The 22566-nt window shown below is 40.6% G+C and overlaps 1 protein-coding gene across 2 annotated transcripts in view; it reads left to right on the forward strand.

Annotated features, from left to right (window-relative positions):
• The window catches only part of LOC126203207 (CUE domain-containing protein 2), a 102331-nt gene extending 84658 nt beyond the window's left edge, over nucleotides 1–17673 (forward strand). The window contains exon 8 of one of the 2 annotated variants that reach the window (XM_049937450.1): nucleotides 17318–17671. The gene's annotated coding sequence lies outside the window, so the exon portion shown is untranslated. Of the gene's footprint in view, nucleotides 1–17317 lie in introns of both variants that reach the window. The other variant, XM_049937451.1, reaches the window with a different exon arrangement.
• Nucleotides 17674–22566: the final 4893 nt, after the last annotated feature.

Genomic DNA, 22566 nt, shown 5'->3' on the forward strand with positions numbered 1-22566 from the left:
TGATGCCGTGCATCTTTGCGGTGATTTTAGACAGATGGTCATTGCGCAGTGTGTCACAGAATCATATGCAATTCTTCTGCCAAATGAGTTGGTGAAGTTTCTGTATGGACCATTATTTTTCACGAGTTACATTCACAATACATACTTGTAGTTTCCATTGGTTCTTGAGCTTTCTTGGAACTCAGCACCCTCTGTGGACTTTACCAGTTTACTCGCTTGCCTTTTGGAATCTCATCTGCCTTTTCTTTCTTTTTTTGGGGGGGAGGGGGGAGGGGGGGGTGCTTAGCATATGTGGTGTCATCGCTATGGACAAACACATCAAAGCTGCCGTCAGTCTGCCCGCTACCAAGAAACTGAAAGAGCTCCGGTCTGTTTTGGGCAAGATTTTGTATTATGCTAAGTTCATTTCCAAGGCTGCAAGTATCTGCCACCCTCTTAACTGGCTTCACACATAGGATGTTAAGTTTGTCTGGTCTGTGGATTTTCAATGAGCTTTTCAGTCATTCGAGCAGTGTTTGTGCTTTGCTCCCTGTTTAGCTTCTTTTACACTGGTTAAACCCTTAATTCCTGGCATGTGACATGTCCCAGTATGGCATTGGTACAGTTTTGCCTCAAGCTGCATACTGCAGACCACCCATGGCTCATTGTATTTTCCCCTGGGATTGCTGTTTGGAGCAGGTCTTAGTCCAGCAGCAGGGAGAGCTGCCGAGTGTCATTGTGGGTGACAAAGGTTGGCGGTTGTTTGTGGTGGATGTCAGTTGAGAGCAGGTGAGGTGTCATGCAAATCAGTTATGCCTGCACATAGTCAGGTCATCACAATATGGTCTTCCAGTCAGCCAGGTGGTACGGTTAGTCACAATGTCGTTCACAATTGCAGCAGTGTGCTTTCCCATTGCTGCCCCCTTGAACCCTTCACTGCCCCTCCTCCCCCATCACCCCCCTCCCTTCACCTGAGGTGTAGTGCCCCAGCGAGGCTTGCTCCTGTGCCTCCCAATGTAGAGTCCATGGACTTCAACATGCCATTCTCTTGTGCCTCCTCTCCCCCCTAGCCATCGGATTTGCCCCCCCATCCGCCATTGCCACTAGATCGACTGTTGCCTCCACCTCCTTGGCCTTCTACCGCTCTGGCGGCATCGGCATTGTCTGCATTGGTGGCTGGTCCACTGACTGGGTCTCTGCCACTCTTCCAGGTTCTGCAGAGGAGGTGGTGGCCAAAGCCAGGCCATTTTCAGTGTTACGTTAACTTTTCAGGGGAGAGGGATTTAGTATCCTCATCAGCAGACATCGCGATGCAGGCAGATAAGCTGGTGTAATTACTGTGGCAGAATTGTGTGGACAGCTGCCATGGGAGGCAAATACGACTTGTGGCATGGGCAGACATGCTGATAGAAATGTTAACATGCAGGCGATAGTAAGCCAGGTGGGGCAGATGTACGAGGTGCATTCAAGTTCTAAGGCCTCCGATTTTTTTTCTCCGGACTGGAAAGAGATAGAAACATGCACATTGTTTTAAAATGAGGCCGCGTTCATTGTCAATACATCGCAGAGATGGCAGCACCGTACGGCAGATGGAATTGTACCGTCAGCGGCGAGAATGAGAACTGTTTTAAATACTTAAAATGGCGACGTTTTCCTTACTTGAACAGCGTGCAATCATTCGTTTTCTGAATTTGCGTGGTGTGAAACCAATTCAAATTCATCGACAGTTGAAAGAGACATGTGGTGATGGAGTTATGGATGTGTCGAAAGTGTGTTCGTGGATGCAACAGTTTAATGAAGGCAGAACATCGTGTGACAACAAACCGAAACAACCTCGGGCTCGCACAAGCCGGTCTGACGACATGATCGAGAAAGTGGAGAGAATTGTTTTGGGGGATCGCCGAATGACTGTTGAACAGATTGCCTTCAGAGTTGGCATTTCTGTGGGTTCTGTGCACACAATCCTGCATGACGACCTGAAAATGCGAAAAGTGTCATCCAGGTGGGTGCCACGAATGCTGACGGACGACCACATGGCTGCCCGTGTGGCATGTTGCCAAGCAATGTTGACTCGCAACGACAGCATGAATGGGACTTTCTTTTCGTCGGTTGTGACAATGGATGAGACGTGGATGCCATTTTCCAATCCAGAAACAAAGCACCAGTCAGCTCAATGGAAGCACGCAGATTCACCGCCACCAAAAAATTTCGGGTAACTGCCAGTGCTGAAAAAATGATGGTGTCCATGTTCTGGGACAGCGAGGGTGTAATTCTTACCCATTGTGTTCCAAAGGGCACTACGGTAACAGGTGCATCCTACGAAAATGTTTTGAAGAACACATTCCTTCCTGCACTGCAACAAAAACGTCCGAGAAGGGCTGCGCGTGTGCAGTTTCACCAAGACAACACACCCGCACATCGAGCTAACGTTACGCAACAGTTTCTTCATGATAAAAACTTTGAAGTGATTCCTCATGCTCACTACTCACCTAACCTGGCTCCTAGTGACTTTTGGCTTTCTCCAACAATGAAAGACACTCTCCGTGGCCGCACATTCACCAGCCGTGCTGCTATTGCCTCAGTGATTTTCCAGTGGTCAAAACAGACTCCTAAAGAAGCCTTCGCCGCTGCCATGGAATCATGGCGTCAGCGTTGTGAAAAATGTGTACGTCTGCAGGGCGATTACGTCGAGAAGTAACACCAGTTTCATTGATTTTGGGTGAGTAGTTAATTAGAAAAAAAATCGGAGGCCTTAGAACTTGAATGCACCTCGTAATGCTATGTTCAACAACCACAGACGCTGGACTCGCATTTGGGAGGACGACGGTTCAATACTGCGTCCGGCCATCCTTATTTAGGTTTTCAGCAATTTCCCTAAATTGCTCCAGGCAAATGCTGGGATGGTTCCTTTGAAAGGGCCTGGCCGACTTCCTTCCCCATCCTTCCCGAATCCAATGAGACCGATGACCTCGCTGTTTGGTCTCTTCCCTCAAACAATCCAATCAAATCCAACAACCACAGACCCCGCATGGCACCTTGAGTCGTATGCATTTTCTATGTGCTCGGTCATCAGCCACCTGCACCAGATGTCTGTTCTGTTTAATTCTGTGTACATCTCTACACAATTTCGGACTTTCTGCCTCCCATCACACAATAAGTTTTGATTTCCACTTGCAGGGTTCAGTTCCTCAGCTTGTTGTCAAGCCACCGTCGGCCCATTCTGTATCTTATGCTGACAGCGTTGTTTAACAGCATTGACGTGCCTCTGCAGATACAAATCTAGTGTACATGTTTCTTACATTATGTTAACTTTAAAGCCTCCATTAGTAAAATTTTCATCCTGATGTATCCTTACTTTCAAAAGTACTCCTGGACATTGTATTGCACTTCAAAAATTAAAGAATCAAGTTATAACATAAAACATGACAAATATTGGTGTCTATAAATTACTTTCAACAGGATAAATATAGGTTTCACTGTACTGGAAACAGTGAAATGGACTAAAAGTCTTTTTCAGAGAGCACTACATTTTGGAAGCCGTCCTTCAAAAGTATGTGGTGTAAAAATGAATGAAAGTTTATCTAGCATTAATAAGAAACATGATGGATTCAAACAGCAATTAGAAAGGATAATAATGTCGGATTTTGTTAATGTGTTACATGTAAAGCATCTGTATTATTATGCTGATTGTCTTGTAATGCCACACGGTAAATCTTTCAGGATTAATGGTGCGCAGGAAGGCCATTCAGGTGGAAAACAGGAGCCTACTATATGTACACAGTTTATTTAATGTATTCAGATGTTACAGACATCCCTGTTTCATGTTCGTTGCCTGATAAAAAATGTGAAGTGCTCAGAAAAGGAGAAGTAAATGAAATGAAACTTTTGGGTTATGGTGGTTTGTGATATTAATTCAGCGATTACAAAATTGAGTCAGATTTACAAAGAACTTTGCATTACAAGCTCACTTACTAGTAGGACATTGTGCTTCCTCTGCCTGGATGTGCACAATGATACAGTTGGTACGGGTGTCATAAAGCTGTAGTAGCCTCTCGAGGCACTTTGGCACACAGCGACCATAACTGGTCTCGATGTCCTGCATACTGCCACTGGGCCTGGCCACACACATTTTCTATTGGGGACAGATGTAGATAGCTTGCCGGCCGTAGGAGTACCTCAACTTCATAGAGACGTACCACATTTGGACGAGCATCGTCCTGTCAAAAAATGGCACCACTATACTGCCACATCAGAGGCAAAATGTGAGGGCATAGGATGTCCCGGTGTACCATTGTGTCATCAGAGTTTCCTCGATCACTACCAGCCGTGACCTGAAGTTGTACCCGATGACTCCAGACGCCGTGATGCCAGGTGTAATACCACTGTATTTCTGCAAAACTGTGGAAGAATGGGTACTCTACCCAGGTTGTCGCTATACTTGCTGACGATAATCGTCTGAGGTAGTGCGAAACTGCTGTTCGTTGAAAATTGCCGAATACATTGCAACTCACTTCGTCTGCAGTCCGGATTTCCTGATCGTGGCACCAATCCAATAAGTTCGTGGCTTGTGGAAAATAATTTGATGCTAAATCACAGTAAGACTCAGTTTTTACAGTTTCTAACTCACAATTCAACAAGAACCGATATTTTGATCAGACAGAATGGGCATATTATAAGCGAGACGGAACAGTTCGAGTTCCTAGGCATTCGGATAGATAGTAAGCTGTTGTGGAAAGCCCATGTCCAGGATCTTGTTGAGAAACTAAATGCTGCTTTATTTACCATTAGAACAGTATCTGAAACAAGTGACAGCTCAACACGAAAAGTAGTCTACTTCGCATATTTTCATTCGCTTATGTCATATGGTATTATTTTTTGGGGTAATTCTTCTGATTCAAAAAGGGTATTTTTGGCTCAAAAACGGGCTGTTCGAGCTGTATGTGGTGTAAGTTCGAGAACCTCTTGTCGACCCCTATTCAAAAGTCTGGGAATTTTGACATTGCCCTCACAGTATATATTTTATTTAATGTCGTTTGTTGTTAGCAATATTAGCCTATCCCCAAGAGTGAGCAGCTTTCACTCAGTTAATACTAGGCAGAAATCTAATCTGCATGTGGAATGCACTTCCTTGACTCTTGTGCAGAAAGGAGTGCAGTATTCTGCTGCATCCATTTTCAATAAACTGCCACAAGAACTCAAAAATCTTAGCAGTAGCCCAAACTCTTTTAAGTCTAAACTGAAGAGTTTCCTCATGGCTCACTCCTTCTATTCTGTCGAGGAGCTCGTGGAAGAGCTAAAAAATTAAGCAAATTCCAGTGTTACATTGTTGATTTTCTTTATTTAAACTTACGACTTGTTGCCTGAATATGTTTTTTATATTTCATTTTATCTGTTTCTACTATCGTGTTATAATTTCATGTATTGACTCGTTCCATGACCATGGAGACTTCTCCTTAATTTGGTCCCATGGAACAATAAATAAATAAATAAATAAAATAAATAAAAATCTGTTTATGTTGTATTAATGACAGCCTACACATATAATGATAATTCCCTAGTTCGGCTACTACTAGTCACTGACCAGTGTGTGGAACTACACAGCATTACTTATTCTTAGACAGCAAGTGCAAATATGAGAGGTTACAGTGTACTCAATGAATTACACAGCGATTAGCACTTGTGGCGGTCAGACGTGATTGACTAGAAACGTGACGACAAGTGTGCCTACCTTGTGTTCTCGTACAGTCCACTGTCACATCTGAATGCCCTGAAATTCTGGATATTGCACAATAGCTGGCCAAATAGAGGCCCACAGTGAGGCCCTTTTGCCACTCTGGCCGACAGTGCGGTCTCACACGAGTGCACAGTACCTTCGTGACGTTCACAGTGGTGACTCGACATCTGATGCAGTTCGTGCCCCTCGTATACCGTACCGGCGCTGATTATATCACTAAACAATAACACTAACACACGCTGGTGGCCACTCTACTCGTCACAAGGAATTGCAGTTCTGATAGTTTGCGTCCCCACTGATCGTATGTACGTGTACAGAGTTACACTGACATCTGACGATGTCATCTGGATGCTTTGTCAGACAGTGTATATTCTTTTCTTTCAATACTGTCTGATCTGTGTCCTCTGTGTGAACAGACTTTACCTGCTTGATGTACTTAACTTCTTCGTTCTTGTGTGATTTAAGTAGTTAAATGATAAATGTGTTGTTGTCACATCCTTGAGTGCCTTGTGCTCTTATGCAAATAGTACACCAGCCTTTGTAGATTCTGTGAGGATACTGACATGACAACTGAAACAGGCACACACAAACTTCCACAGAAGATGTTTTCAGATGAATTGGTATCCTACGCATAATTCTCTTCAAGTCAGATTGCAACAAAAGAATCATGAACTTGTCAAAGTGGTCACCCTGTGACTGCGTTTTGAACTAATTCACATGTTTCGTCAGTCAATGCTTTCTTCTACAGTACTGAATGTTGCATGTGCAGTTGTTTTCTTCAATACAGGTCATGAAGGTGACTGGCATTACACTGTAAATTTTGCATGTATTTTGCATTAACTGGATTTCTTGTGTGATATATGGACCACTGTAGAATGAACACTGAATCTCTTTCAATCACTGAACTTTTTGTAAAGAAGTGTTGAGTCACTGACAGGCACACACAAAAGAGAAGGAAAACTTGGTGGGTCCGGTCTGTGTCGCATAGTCAGCACTGTGTGGGGGTACGTGCATGTGCATATCGCGCGCCCACTTCCTTGCTTTTGTTTGTTAGTACTCTACCTCAAGAAAGTATTTATTCCAAAAGTCGAAAGTTTTCTTTCTCTTTTTTGTCTCCCTGTCAGTGACTCAATGTTTCTGTTATTTGAGGAGTGGCCTCCTGTATTTCTAAATTATTTACATTCTAGCAGAACTTTCCTATTATAAAAATGCAATATTAACTAGCTTCCAACCCTCACTTTTCATGCACAGGTACCCAAACAGACACTATTGTGGCTGTGACAACACTAATTATTAAAGAGCAATTACTTGGGCTGATGGATGTGGGGAGGGGGTAGGGAAGAATGCATGAGCCAAGGAGGGGGTAACACGATAGTGCAAGGTAGGAGCGGAAAAGACAGAGCGAGAGGGAGGAGGGAGCATATACCTCCATGGGGGAGGAGGAAGAGTGGTGGGAGAAGGAGTCTGGACAGAGAAGGAGTGGTCTACATCTACATCTACATCTACATCTACATCCATACTCCGCAAGCCACCTGACGGTGTGTGGCGGAGGGTACCCTGAGTACCTCTATCGGTTCTCCCTTCTATTCCAGTCTCGTATTGTTCGTGGAAAGAAGGATTGTTGGTATGCTTCTGTGTGGGCTCTAATCTCTCTGATTTTATCCTCATGGTCTCTTCGCGAGATATACGTAGGAGGGAGCAATATACTGCTTGAAACTTTAACAAAAGTCCGTACCGAGCTACTGAGCGTCTCTCCTGCAGAGTCTTCCTCTGGAGTTTATCTATCATCTCCGTAACACTTTCGCAATTACTAAATGATCCTGTAACAAAGCGCACTGCGCTCCATTGGATCTTCTCTATCTCTTCTATCAACCCTATCTGGTACGGATCCCACACTGCTGAGCAGTATTCAAGCAGTGGGCGAATAAGCGTACTGTAACCTACTTCCTTTGTTTTCGGATTGCATTTCCTTAGGAATCTTCCAATGAATCTCAGTCTGTCATCTGCTTTACCGTTGATCACCTTTATATGATCATTCCATTTTAAATCACTCCTAATGCGTACTCCCAGATAATTTATGGAATTAACTGCTTCCAGTTGCTGACCTGCTATTTTGTAGCTAAATGATAAGGGATCTATCTTTCTCTGTATTCGCAGCACATTACACTTGTCTACATTGAGATTTAATTGCCATTCCCTGCACCATGCATCAATTCGCTGCAGATCCTCCTGCATTTCAGTACAATTTTCCATTGTTACAACCTCTCGATACACCACAGCATCATCTGCAAAAAGCCTCAGTGAACTTCCGATGTCATCCACAAGGTCATTTATGTATATTGTGAATAGCAACGGTCCTGTGACACTCCCCTGCGGCACACCTGAAATCACTCTTACTTCGGAAGACTTCTCTCCATTGAGAATGACATGCTGCATTCTGTTATCTAGGAACCCTTCAGTCCAATCACACAATTGGTCTGAAAGTCCATATGCTCATACTTTGTTCATTAAACAACTGTGGGGAACTGTATGGAACACCTTGTGGAATTCAAGAAACACAGCATCTACCTGTGAACCCGTGTCAATGGCCCTCTGAGTCTCGTGGACGAATAGCGCGAGCTGGGTTTCGCATGACCGTCTTTTTCGAAACCCATGCTGATTCCTACAGAGTAGATTTCTAGTCTCCAGAAAAGTCATTATACTCGAACATAATACATGTTCCAAAATTCTACAACTGATCGACATTAGAGATATAGGTCTATAGTTCTGCACATCTGTTCGACGTCCCTTCTTGAAAACGGGGATGACCTGTGCCCTTTTCCAATCCTTTGGAACGCTACGCTCTTCTGGAGACCTACGGTACACCGCTGCAAGAAGGGGGGCAAGTTCTTTCGCGTACTCTGTGTAAAATCGAACTGGTATCCCATCAGGTCCAGTGGCCTTTCCTCTTTTGAGCGATTTTAATTGTTTCTCTATCCCTCTGTCGTCTATTTCGATATCTACCATTTTGTTATCTGTGCGAGAATCTAGAGAAGGAACTACAGTACAGTCTTCCTCTGTGAAACAGTTTTGGAAAACGACATTTAGTATTTCGGCCTTTAGTCTGTCATCCTCCGTTTCAGTACCATTTTGGTCACAGTGTGTCTGGACATTTTGTTTTGATCCACCTACCGCTTTGACATAAGACCAAAATTTCTTAGGATTTTCTGCCAAGTCAGTACATAGAACTTTACTTTCGAATTCATTGAACGCCTCTCGCATAGCCCTCCTCACACTACATTTCGCTTCGCGTAATTTTTGTTTGTCTGCAAGGCTTTGGCTATGTTCATGTTTATTGTGAAGTTCCCTTTGCTTCCGCAGCAGTTTTCTAACTCAGTTGTTGCACCACGGTGGCTCTTTTCCATCTCTTACGATCTTGCTTGGCACATACTCATCTAACGCATATTGTACGATGGTTTTGAACTTTGTCCACTGATCCTCAACACTACCTGTACTTGAGACAAAACTTTTGTGTTGAGCCATCAGGTACTCTGTAATCTGCTTTTTGTCACTTTTGCTAAACAGAAAAATCTTCCTACCTTTTTTAATATTTCTATTTACGGGTGAAATCATCGATGATCGCTGATTCCCTGTTCTGCGTTAACTGTTTCAAATAGTTCGGGTCTGTTTGTCACCAGAAGGTCTAATATGTTATCGCCACGAGTCAGTTCTCTGTTTAACTGCTCAAGGTAGTTTTCAGATAAAGCACTTAAAAAAATTTCATTGGATTCTTTGTCCCTGCCACCCGTTATGAACGTTTGAGTCTCCCAGGCTATATCCGGCAAATTAAAATCTCCACCCAGAACTATAACATGGTGGGGAAATCTACTCGAAATATTTTCCAAATTATCCTTCAGGTGCTCAGCCACAACAGCTGCTGAGCCAGGGGGCCTATAGAGACATCCAATTACCATGTCTGAGCCTGCTTTAACCGTGACCTTCACCCAAATTATTTCACATTTCGGATCTCCGTCAATTCCCTTCGATACTATTGCACTTCTTATCACTATAAACACGCCTCCCCCTTCACTGTCCAGCCTGTCTCTGCGGTATACATTCCAATCTGAGTTTAGGATTTCATTACTGTTTACATCTGGTTTCAGCCAACTTTCTGTCCCTAGTACTATATGGGCGTTGTGACCGTTTATTAATGAGAGCAGTTGTGGGACCTTTCTATAGACGCTCCTGCAGTTTACTATTAGCACATTAATATTGTTATTCCCTGTTGCATTTTGCCTACTCCTACTTTGCCACGTTTCAGGAGGTGTCTTGTTGGGCCTAGGGAGGGAATTCTCTAACCTAAAAAACCCACATGTGCACTCCACACGTCCTCTGCTACCCTTGTAGCCGCTTCCGGTGTGTAGTGCACACCTGACCTATTCAGGGGGACCCTACATTTCTCCACCCAATAGCAGAGGTCGAGAAATTTGCACCCCAGATCTCCGCAGAATCGTCTGAGCCTCTGGTTTAAGCCTTCTACTCGGCTCCAAACCAGAGGACCGCGATCGGTTCTGGGAATGATACTACAAATAGTTAGCTCAGATTCCACACCACGAGCGAGGCTTTCCGCCCTCACCAATTCCGCCAACCACCTGTATGAACTGAGGATGACCTCTGAACCCAGACGGCAGGAGTCATTGGTGCCGACATGAGCAACAATTTGCAGTCAGGTGCACCTAGTGCTCTCTATCGCCGCCGGCAGGGCCTCCTCCACACCTCGGATGAGACCCCCCGGCAAGCAGACAGAGTGAACACTGTCCTTCTTCCCCGACCTTTCTGCTATTTCCCTAAGGGGCTCCATCACCCGCCTAACGTTGGAGCTCCCAATAACTAATAAACCCCTCCCCCCGTGTGCCTGCTCGGACCTTCCTAAAGGAGCGGCCACACGTCCACTCACAGGCAGAGCGGGCGATGCCACACAGCCAGCCTCCACATTGACCTTCCGCCTCGTGCGCCGTGAATGCCGCTGAACCCGCCACTCCCCTTAGGGAGAGGGTGGCCCAACCGCGCCCGGTACCCATGAAGATGTCTCGACAGCAGGGCATTGGGTGAAGCATGTAACACCTGGGGTGTACTATGTGACCCACCAGAGTCCCCACTGCCGCTACACTCCGAGGCAGCAGCCTGAAGACGGCTGACCGCGGCCATCAACATGCTCAGCTTTTCACGAACAGTGGCCAGCTCCTCCTGTGTCCGTACACAGCAGTCACACATCCTATCCATCCTAAGAAATCAATTTACTGTAGAGAGTTAATCAACTTTTAACTAGACTAAACGTGGCTGATTGTTGACTAAACTGTGGTTGCTAGACACTTCTTGTAGAAAACAATGAAAATAGCACTACCTGTCTCTAGACTGTATTGAAAACAAACACTAGCACTACTGGCACTACGGTTGACTAAAGGGACTCTCTCTGACTGTATTCGAAACAAACACGAAATCTATGGAACACTATTACTAGCATTCGACAATTAAAGCTTCCTAAAAGCAAAAACACACCGAAGAAGTGACAAGTAAGAAAAATACAGTTCATACTTGAATTAATGTAGCTCGCTGCACAGCAGACGTGAAGCAGACGGCAGTTACGACGACACTGACACGACTGGCACTATGGCTGACTAAACGGACTGTCTCTGACTGTATTCAAAACAAACACGAAGTCTATGGAACACTATTACTAGCAGTCGACAATTAAAGCTTCCTAAAAGCAAAAAATGTGATGGAAGATAAAAGGAAAAAGGTGAGGTGAGGCAGTGGAAAATAGGTTAGCAGAATTTAGGTCAGAGGTACTGTGAGAGTGCAGGATATGCTGGAAAGACAATTCCCAACCACATAGTGATGCAGCTGTTAGCGTCATTTGAAAAGTGAAAATGTAAAACATCGGCATTTTTCCATAAAACATATTTTCCATGCCATTGTGTTCTCGATATTCTGTTGCATGTACCTAGATATAATCCAGGTGTCAAATCACAGAGAAAGTCTCCAGGTGCCAAATCATAGAGAATGTCTTTTAAACATGTTTTAGTAGATGGTGCATGGTCTTCGTGCCAAATATGCTTCTTTGTGGAGTTCTGAAATTTAAGAAATGTGAGAAATGGTTTTTGTTGACTATAGTTCTAATAGTTAAAAATATGATGCTATATTTCTGTTCTTTGTGCCAAATATGCTTCTTTGTGGAGTTCTGAAATTTAAGAAATATGAGAAATGGTTTTTGCTGACTATATTTCTAATAGTTAAAAATCTGATGCTATATTTCTGTTCGTGTAGCACCACAAATAAACTGCAGTTCCTCAGTACTAATGGCACTTGGAACAAAAACTTTCTTCCTGCTTTTCTGTCAAGCTTGCAAAGAAGAAAACAGCAATCAGCCACTGTTAATAATGCTTTTTATTTACACAAGTAGCACCAATACCTTTTCCATCCTGGCAGGTTCATCTTCAGATGGCTGTTCATGTTTGTATTACATTTGTTGTTGTTTACATTAGGTGTTCCAAAAAACACAGCCAACACCAATGTAAACAACAACAAATGTAATATAACTGTAAACAGCCATCTGAATATGAACCTCTCAGTTTGTAACAGCATTATTTGTGTAAATAAATAGTGCTGTTTTCTTCTTTGCATGAACCAACTTGTAGAAACTTTCTTATTGTCATTGAGACCTAGTCAGTTATGGTACTTAGAATGTTCCTAATGAAGTATTTAATATATAATTTGTCTCATTTTTTGTGGTGATGCATTGAACACCATAATTTAATTGTATCAAAAAAAACCTTCTCAATTTTTTAAATACAAATCATTTATGTATAAACAGAGATACATAGTTTTTTTTTCATTCTCTTGACAAATGTCAGATTTGGCATTTGGAATGTTTGCATGTGTGTTGTAGTGTGCAGCATGCTTGGCAACTAGAGGACCAAGTTTGCTGTTTGCCACAGTTTGGCAGTTGGCATTCATGCAAGTAGACAGTTAGCTACATGTCATGCCCACATAGAATGCTCCACAATAATTGCAGCACATCTGTTACATAACATGGTAGTTTCACAAGTGGCCTGCCGTTTAATATGTAGTAAATGCCTTCGACTAGACTGTGGTAGGTGGCAGTGGGTGGGGGCAGGTGTTGTACCTGAGTTGTTCACGAGGGAATGACACATGAGTTAAGGTATTGGGAGTGGGATTGCACTGGAGTGGGAAGTGGTGGATGGGTGTATGAGACAGGTCTTACACTTGGCTTGTCAAAGGAATGACCTGTGGGTTACCATATTGTGATGGATAAGAATATTGTGTAGGTTGGGTGGGCAGCAGACCTTTGGTGATATGGATAGTATTTTGGGTAGGCTATCCCTCATCACAGTCCACAACGAGAGGTTGTTGAAGCCATATTGAAGGATGTGGTTGAGCTTTTCAAGATCAAGTTGATACTGGATGATCGGAGGAGTACTGTTTGGCAACTAGTTAACAGGTTTACTGGTGTCAGAAGAGGAGATGGCACGAGATAGATGTTAATGGATGAGTTGATTAGGATATTGTCTGTCAATAAAGCCTCTGGTAAAGTTTTCAGCATATTTTGATAATAACTGCTTTCCTCTGCAGGTGTGGCATCTAGAGGTGGTGAGGCTATAAGGAGGAGACTTTTTAACATGGAGTGTGTGAAGTGGAGGTACTGTTGGTGGTTGGTGTACTTGATATGAAATTAAAGTGTCATTGGCAAATTGCTATGTTTTTATTTCTTCTTTCTGAACTTTAATTTCCAAAGTTGTCCTCAGTTTTCTTTACTACTTGCTCAGTGTACAGATTGAATAACATTGAGTGTAGGCTGCAGTCCTCATCAACCACTGCTTTCCTTTCATGTCCTTCAACACATAACTGCATTCTGTTTCTGTACAAGTTGTAAATAACCGTATGCTCCCTGTATTTTATCTTTGCTACATTCAAAATTTCAAAGACTGTAATCCATTCCACACTGTCAAAAGCTTTTTCTAAATCTACAAATATAGTGAATGTAGGCTTTGCCTTTCTTCTACCTGTCTTGTAAGGTCAGCCGTAGGGGAAGTATTATCTTGCCTATTTCTATAGTTGTTTGAAACCACCCCCCTCCCCCCCCCCCTCCCTCCCAGGGACTGGGTGTTTGTTTTGTCCTCATCATTCCATCATCTTTCATGAAAAGTGGCGAGATTGGATTGTGCTCAGGTTGGGAATGTGTAAGGGCACTGATGACCATGCAGCTGAACATCCGACAAACCAAACATCATCATCATCATCATCATCAACTTTGAAACCCAAATTTGAAGTGACCAGACCATGGTGCATGTAGAAAGAATGAGCATCCAAATAGACAAGTAACACTATGGGCTTTATTAGGCACAGCATAAATACACACACTGCACTAGTTAATTGGGCTGCTGTCGCATTAGATACTAAAAAGCACAACAGGGATTTTAGTATTTAGTAACACAGCTACTCTCAGGTAGTTATTTGATGACGGTTAGGTGTCTTGATGGAAACACAATCACTGTGAATGATAGTCTAATGTCTGTCTGCAGACAGGCCACAGGCTGGACTACTGTCTGGGATACACATCTGTAAAGTCTATGTGGCAGTTCTACACCAAGTCAGAAGCTGGGAGTCCTCCGAGACGATAGTCGACAAGGTGAAGGCTTGTTGTCGGCCAGCTGATTGCTCAGGAGGACGAAGCAGGTGAAGTGGTCCTGGATTGGCAGTTACAGCTCGATCCTGAGTCAGCATCTGTATTAGTTCTGGTTTGGTGGCTCGAACTGAACTGGCTCACTGAGTGAGTGAAGCAGCATAAATGCTGTGGCGGCAGAGGAATATGGTGCAGCCTTTTTGTGGGCATGTGACCTGGCAAGTGCGAGTAGTGCTTTGATTCTCATACCCCCTATTAGCAATAAACAAGATCCTTGTCATTGACAGGGGTGCTGCAGGTTGCAGTGTAGGCTGCCGTAGTTTCTTGTGACAACAGCTTGCTGTTGATGTTGGTCTGGTCTGTTCTGTTTGTTTCTCGATTATGTGACATCGACAGGCCTGCAATTCAGCAACCTGTGGCAACAATCTATATTAGTGGCAGATTGCATGTAGGAAACAGTAAAACTGATCTTCACTAAGGTCAGCCTCTACCGGTTTATCCATTCTCCTCTAAATTATTCATGTCAGTGTTTTGCAACCATGACTGGTTTGGTAGTATTCACACCTACCAACACCTGCCTTCTTTAGAATTGGAATTATTACATTATTCCTGAAGTTGAAACGTGTTTTGTCTGTCTCGTATGTATTGCACCTCAGGTGGAATAATTTTTGCTGTGACTGGCTCTCCCAGGGATTTCAGTAATTCTGAGAGAATGTTGTCTACTCCAGGGGCCTTGCTTTCACTTAGGTCTTCCAGTGTTGTGCCAAATTCTTCTCACATTGTCATATCACCTTTGTTACCTTCACCTTCTGTTCCTATAATGTGGTTTTTAAGTACGTTCGCCTTGTGTAGACCCTCGACATACTCTTACCACCTTTCAGCTTTACCTTCTTTGCTTAGCATTGGCTTACCATCTGAGCTTTTGGAATCCATACAGTTGCTTCTCTTTCCTCCAAAGGTCTGTGTAATGTCATATAGGCAGCAATCTTATCTTTCCCTTAGTTATGCTTATTTCTACATCCTTGCATTTGTCTTCTAGTCATTCCTGCTTAGCCATTTGGCACATTATGACAATCTTATTCCATTTCACCTGCTTTATTTCCTGCATTTTTATATTTTCTAGATTCAGTTTCTTATGAGTTATTCAGTGATTTGTACTGGGCCTTCTCTTTTTACATGTCTAATCCTCTGCTGCCACCATTTTCATCCCTCAGAGCTACCCGTTTGTTTCCTATTGCGTTCCTTCCCCCCGTTTCAATCCAGAGTTGCTTAATGCTCCCTCCAAAACTCTCAACAACCTCTGGTCCTGAGATCCCTACTTTTTTGTTACCTCTTCAGTTTTAGTCTGCTGTTCATAACCAATAAATTATGTTCAGAGTCCACATCTGTTCCTGGAAATTGCTTACAGTTTAAAATTTGGTTTTGAAGACTGTCTTACTATTATATAATCAATGTGAAACCTTGAAAGGTTCACAGAACTTTCCCTCATATACAACCTACTTTCATGATGATTACACCAGGTGTTAGTGATTATTAAATTATGCTCTGTGCTTGCAAAATTCTACCAGACACCTTCCTCTTCCATTCCTTTCCCCCAGTCCATGTTCCCCTACTGGTTTTCGTTCTCTTTCTTCTCTACTGCTGAATTTCAGTCACCCGTCACAGTTAAATTTTCATATCCTTTAATCATCTGAATAAGTTCCTTTATCTCATCGTACATTCTTCCCAGATCTTCATTAGCATATAAACTTGTATTACAGTGGTGGTTGATGGTTTCTTGACCACCTTGATTACAATAATCCATTCACAATCAATTCATCCCACCGTATCGAACTTCGGTCTGTCCATTTTCCTTTTCAGATTCTGTAACCTATTTACCTGATTAATGAATCTAACATTCCATTCTCCAACCCATTTGAATGTCAGTTTTGTTTTTCTGGAGGATATCCTCCTGAGTAGTCTCCACCCAGGGATCTGAATGAGGATGTATTTCACGTCCTGAATACTTTACCCAAGAGGACGCCATCATCATTAAACCCCTGTACAGAGCTGCATACCTTGGGAAGAGGAGAGGGAAAGGGGGGGGGGGGTGGCTGTAGCTTTGCCTTGCTTTCAGCCATTCATAGTACCAGCACAGGAAGGCTACCAACATGTTGGTTAATGTTACGAGACCAGATCAGTCAATCATCCAGATTGTTGCCCAAGCAGTTACTGAAAAACTACTGTCCGTCTCAGGAACCATGGGTTAGTCTGGCCTCTCCACAGATACCTGATACAACTGCTCATTAACTTTACGCAGGTGGCCTGCAAGATTTAATTCATAAAGGCACATAATGAGAAGAGGTATTGCAGCTGATGTATTAATAGACTTCAGGCTGTATTTGTCATTTTATAATGAGACTAGATATTGACTTGATTTTTTGCCAGGTATTTTCATCTTTCCACAATTACATTTCTTCTTGTTTATGACTAAGTGTGTACTGTTGTATGCATTGCAGGCAACATTTAAAAGATTGAAGACATTTAGCACTCACTCTCCATGGCTGCGGAGTTATTATCTTTCTTTCTTTCTGTACTGCCTGTCATTTCAGTGGCATTTCACAGTCATACATATGCTTCAATTGTCATTAATATTTGGCTTCAAAAATTATAAGACTGCAAATGGCGTTCTGCACTATTTGTTTGTTAGAGTTCATGTTCTATCTTGCATTTTGAACTTCAGTATCTCTGGATGTTACATTCATATTTATTAATTTGTATGTGTTTTTAAAGTCATTATCTGCCAGTTACATTTTTGTTCCATAATGGTGATTCACTTTTCTGATCTGTTCATTATATAATGATGTTTCACTCTTGTAATCAATTTACTATATAATGATAGCTCACTTTTATTATGTGTTTATAATATAAAAATGTTACAGGTATTTTAGCATCATCTTTCTGGTTAGAGGAATGGGAAATAAAAGAGAGGCCGCACAAAGAGATGTGATTTTGAAAGAAAGGTATTGTTTCAAAGAAGAGAATTTATCTTTGCAGCTAATCTGAAGAATGAAGTTTTACAGATTAAACATAGTGAAAATATTACAGAAAATATTTATGCATTCCTTTCTGTTAGAAGGCAGTTATACTTTGCGCATGGACTTCATGTGCCATTACTATTCTTGAGCTTTAACTGTTTTCTCTTCTGAAATTTTGTAATATTCTTTTTAATATACAGATCTGAAATGTGACATTTTGGAAAGACTGGACAATTTTCCCCACACTTTATAACTTGTACAAGTTTTGACACAGCACTGTCTCTGCCAAGAATGTATTTATAATTGTTACTTCTTAGTGAGAATGCAACTGAACATTGCTTTTGTCGGATGCCATCACTGAAGTGTTCATTAATATTTCTGAATAGTAATAGTGTCTAACAGTATTCTTGCTGCAGTCTGTACCACTAATGCCAAGCATTAGAGACCTATTTAATGTTCCTTAGAAGATAGTTTCCTCACTATGCTTATTTTATTTGTATATACACTTATTTAGACTACATGCGCATAGTTGGAGGAATAATAATGGACACTGCAGGGTATTCTGGCATCGAGAAATTTACCTTTTTTCAGCCAGTCATCCAGTATTGAATTGCTCTGTTACATGAACTTTCATACGGCACAGCAGTAATTGCTGATATTGCAGTGCAGACATTTTGTATAATTGTGTGCATAATTATTTATACGAAGTTTGTTACGTGTAAAAAGTGTTGTGTGTTTCTTATACTTGTTTTATTGTATGTCACAAAAAAGACGTCATAAATTGTTTAGTAAGAGACAGTTCCATATAAAATGGAACATGATATTATCAGAGTATTCTTTGTATTTGTCGTGTGAATTACTCAGATATTTTTCTCATTTTTAAGGCACATTAACCTATGCTCTGGTAGAATGTATTTTTTCATTTATGGGAGTACTCTTTGTACTGGAACATTTTCCCCTTGTTACTTTGTGTGTGTGTGTGTGTGTGTGTGTGAGAGAGAGAGAGAGAGAGAGAGACTGAGTGCTAGTATTGTTTATTTGAATGAGTGAAAGAATCATTTGTTTGATAGTGTCACAGTTACAAGTTTCTTATGTCATAGCTTGCCATTATTGATCATAGAAGTACTTTATTTATCTAATTATTTTTTGTAATTTTTTTTATTTGATGTTTTTTGTTACAGTTTATACATATGTGAGTGTCATAGATATTATCCAATTGTAAAACTCAGTATTCATGACTGAGAATATAAAGCAGCTACTAATTTAAAAAAGGAAAGCTACAGAATTGTAGAATATGTGAACATGCTTAAATGGTTTTGACGTTTAAAAATGTTTTAAGAAGTTGAAGTACTTTATTCAGTGCATTGTTCTGCTTGATTGGTGTTATCACAAATCAAGAATGGTAAAATTTATTTTAGTGTTACTCCGAAACACAAGAAGTCAACAGTAAAAACTCATGTAAAGAACAATGTTTTCATTTTCTCATTTGATAACCACACTTCTCTGTGTGTTTTTCATATTCTGTAAAGACACTATGGTACTTTCAGTTCTTGCACTAACTGGATAATCACTGGTGTTAAAATAGTGCTGTGAAACTTTCTTATTTCTTTAGTTGTGTTTAAAGAATAACTGTGTCTTGAAAATTATCTTAGAAAAAAATATGCAGAATAATCGGAATCCTTATGATGCCAGCTGTCTTTCACATTTGGTAACTGTGCAATATTACATTTGACCAAACTTATAATCAATGCGACAAGTTTGTTGCTTGTGCATGTAAGTGGTAAACACAAAGAAGTGTTTCTACAGGTCTCTCTTTCACAGCACCGAGATAACGTTTCCTTTTACAGTTCTACTGCTTATGATTTGTGAATTACAAATCTGCCTTCAGGTAAATTCTTCTACAGGTGTTACTTCAAGTAGTGTTAGAAGGCCAGTAAATCTGTGCTATGTGTGCCAAGTGATTTAATTTTAGTGCTAGTTTTGTATGTACTGCTACAAGTGTGATATTTTTTCGCAGTGTCTTCCTCAGTGGCCAGAGATGCTTCAGTGTTTTTACATGAAAAAATAAGAACAGTGAAATATCATTTCAGAAGTTTTGTAAGGATTATGTTATATCTACAGATGGGTGTATGACTGAATCCATTCATATCATTTAATTATCAACCTCATTTCATTTATAGCTCTATTTGAGTGGATCAGGTGGTTTCAGTGGTTTGTGTGTGTTGGATGCCCATAAAGCTATGCAATATATATGATCAGCAATGTAGTATTGTTTCCCTTTGTGATCATCATAAATAATCTGTTTGGCATGTTAATCTGATATTTTAATTGTTTTGTAGTATTTGCTTTTAAATCACAAACTGCAGCTATAAATATATGGATGGCTGTACCACTACACTCAAAAGTTCCATTGAACTGCTAGTACTACGCAAGAATCTTATAGCACCAGCATTGCACAAAGCTTTTTATAATGGTTTATTTCAAATCAGCATGGTTCATTACTTCTTAAAAGATTCCTTGCTTTCATTGCTGTATCTTATTTCTGTTGTACAATCTTTCTTGATGACAGTTATTAATTAAAGGTGGCACCAAAGGGGGAAATTACAGTCTCATTGGTGATCCCCAATTTACTACTATCTCAAGTTTAGTGCTGTATCCTTTATTTCACACCAGCAGTAAAATGTTGGCATAATTTTGTGTTATCGGTTTTGTTCTGTATACATGACAGCAGTACAAAGGTCAGTAAGTTTGTTTCCACACTATTTGTCTTTTTCTCAACAGAACTCTTGGTATAATTGTGTTCAATGTAAAATGACTTGGAGGAAAAATTATAATGTTGACATCACTCATTCTACGACTGTTGTGTCTTTTTCTGGTGAGATTCTGTAGCACTACCATTGTACAGAGGGACACTCTTCAGTACAAATACTATTTTGAGGCTGTGTTTGTTCAGTATACACATTCTTTTGTGTACCTGTGCGACAGATTCTGTTTTTTGCTAAAATTTAATTGTAGAATAGTCATTATTGATTCCACATAATTCCATTAACATTAACTTTGTGCTCTTCTGTTTTATTATATTATGTTTGTCATTTTTCATTTCAGTTCTGTTTTATTTAACACATGCAATACAGTATATTTCTGCCTGTCTCTAATGACCTCATGGTTGGTTCGAAGTTACACCCTAATCTTCCTTCATTTTGTATGCTAGTAGTACAATAATTTGAAAACAATGTGCAGAAAAACTTATAGTTTTTCTTTGAAAAAATCAGAACAGTCTTTTTGCACATTGCTTCAATATAATATGTCCTGTGACTTTTTGGCCTCAATTAAATTCACTGCCTTTTCTGTACTCTTTAATTTAAAGTTGTACATTGCCATGTTTGTATTGTGCCTAGTGTCTGGTTCAGCAGGATCAAACATGCTTTTCAAAATAATGAAACCGGTGTTGCTTGGAATTTAAAAAACAGTTTAATGCTAATGGTTACAAAGATAAACAGCCGTAACCTAATTGGCAAAGCATTTACCAACTTATTGTTCACAATGATAAGATAAAGAAAATGTCTCTTCACTTTTGTATTATTAGACAATAAGGTGCATAACAAACTGAAAACAGGTAATAAAAAGAAGAAATCAACTGAAATTATCAGAAGTAGTTTCTGGTGTGAGTTTGGGAGGAGGGGGGGGGGGGGGGGGGACCACCTCTCAAGGCAATAGGAGTGATGAAAAAGTGACGTAGGTAGATGACTGAAAGGTTGTGAGGTGTGGAATAGGGGATAGACACACAGGCTGGATATGGAATGAGTGTGCAGGGAATTACAGCAAAATAGCTAATGTGAGGCCAAAGGAAAATTTGGAAATCTCTTGTTAGAGGTTTAATTCTTTTTCCCAAAAATTGTAAAACAGTTTGAGTCTAGGACAGGTGTGTATAATTTGCATCTAACAACATTCATGCAGTATCACTGTTGGTTAGCTAAATGCATATGCATTTTGGTACCATCTGTCCAGGTGCAATAATTTGGACTTCCTGACAAAGAGTATCATACAGTATAATATAATTTCTTGATTTTATGTCCTAGCAATGGAACTGTCATTAAAGTGAACCTCGATAACTTCTGTTGTTGTTTGATCTTGGCAGTCCAGTGTACACTCAGGTAGCTGACTGAACGTTACCCCCACTGTCATTTACCAATTGAAGTGAAGAACATGAAGAGCTGAGATAAATTCCACATGGTCATGTGCAACAGAACTGCAACAAAATAGAGTTTAGCCTCTTTCTACCCCTCACATCACATTTTCTCCCAGTAACAGTCTTGACATATTTCTTTCGTAACTTGGAATAGTTTGTCTTAACTGCATTCAAATTAACTTCATAATTTTTCTATTGATTTGTTATTGAAGATCTGTTTCCCTGATCCACTGCTGGTTTATAGTTGTCAATGTATGCATCAAGAAATTTTATTTCATATTAACCACAGTATTGTTGAAAATATTTTTCACTCACATAAATGAAAATATTATTGATATATTTCTGCCAGACATTGTCACTGTTGATGAAGTGAATGACAGTATAAACTCCAGTTGTCAGAAACTCCTTCCTTTAATTTAAATATTATGAACTATATTTATCACAGACATTAAGGCTGAAATGTACAAAAATGCTTACTGAAATCACATTAATTGGAAATGAGGCTGTCATTCATTTTAAATTTACACTGGGCACTTTTGACATTGCTTGATAGGAATGTGTGATGATGTTTAATGTGGCAAGTAGTTGGCTGAATTCACTGTGACAGTGGTGCTGGTAGAAAGTATGATTGTTTGAATCACAGAGATTATTTCCCCAGTGGTGATGGGGGAAAACTGAGTAGAGCAATTTTAAGAAAGAAAAGACATTTATGTTACATAGAAGTTTTCCAATCATACTTTCATAACACTAACTTGCAGTTATTCTGCTGTTTATTACTCTAAAAATGCTTTTGTATGTGGCATTAAATTGTTCTGATGCTACATGTTAAATAGCAAAAAAAATCCTTCACCTGTTATGGTAGATGATAATGGAGAGAATCACTGATTATTATATGGCTACATAATTATATTTTATGTAGTGCTTCTCTCATGTGAAAAGTTTATACATTTTAGAATGTAAAATA

Source organism: Schistocerca nitens, chromosome 9 (assembly GCF_023898315.1).
Source record: "Schistocerca nitens isolate TAMUIC-IGC-003100 chromosome 9, iqSchNite1.1, whole genome shotgun sequence".
NCBI classification, from domain to species: Eukaryota; Metazoa; Arthropoda; class Insecta; order Orthoptera; family Acrididae; genus Schistocerca; species Schistocerca nitens.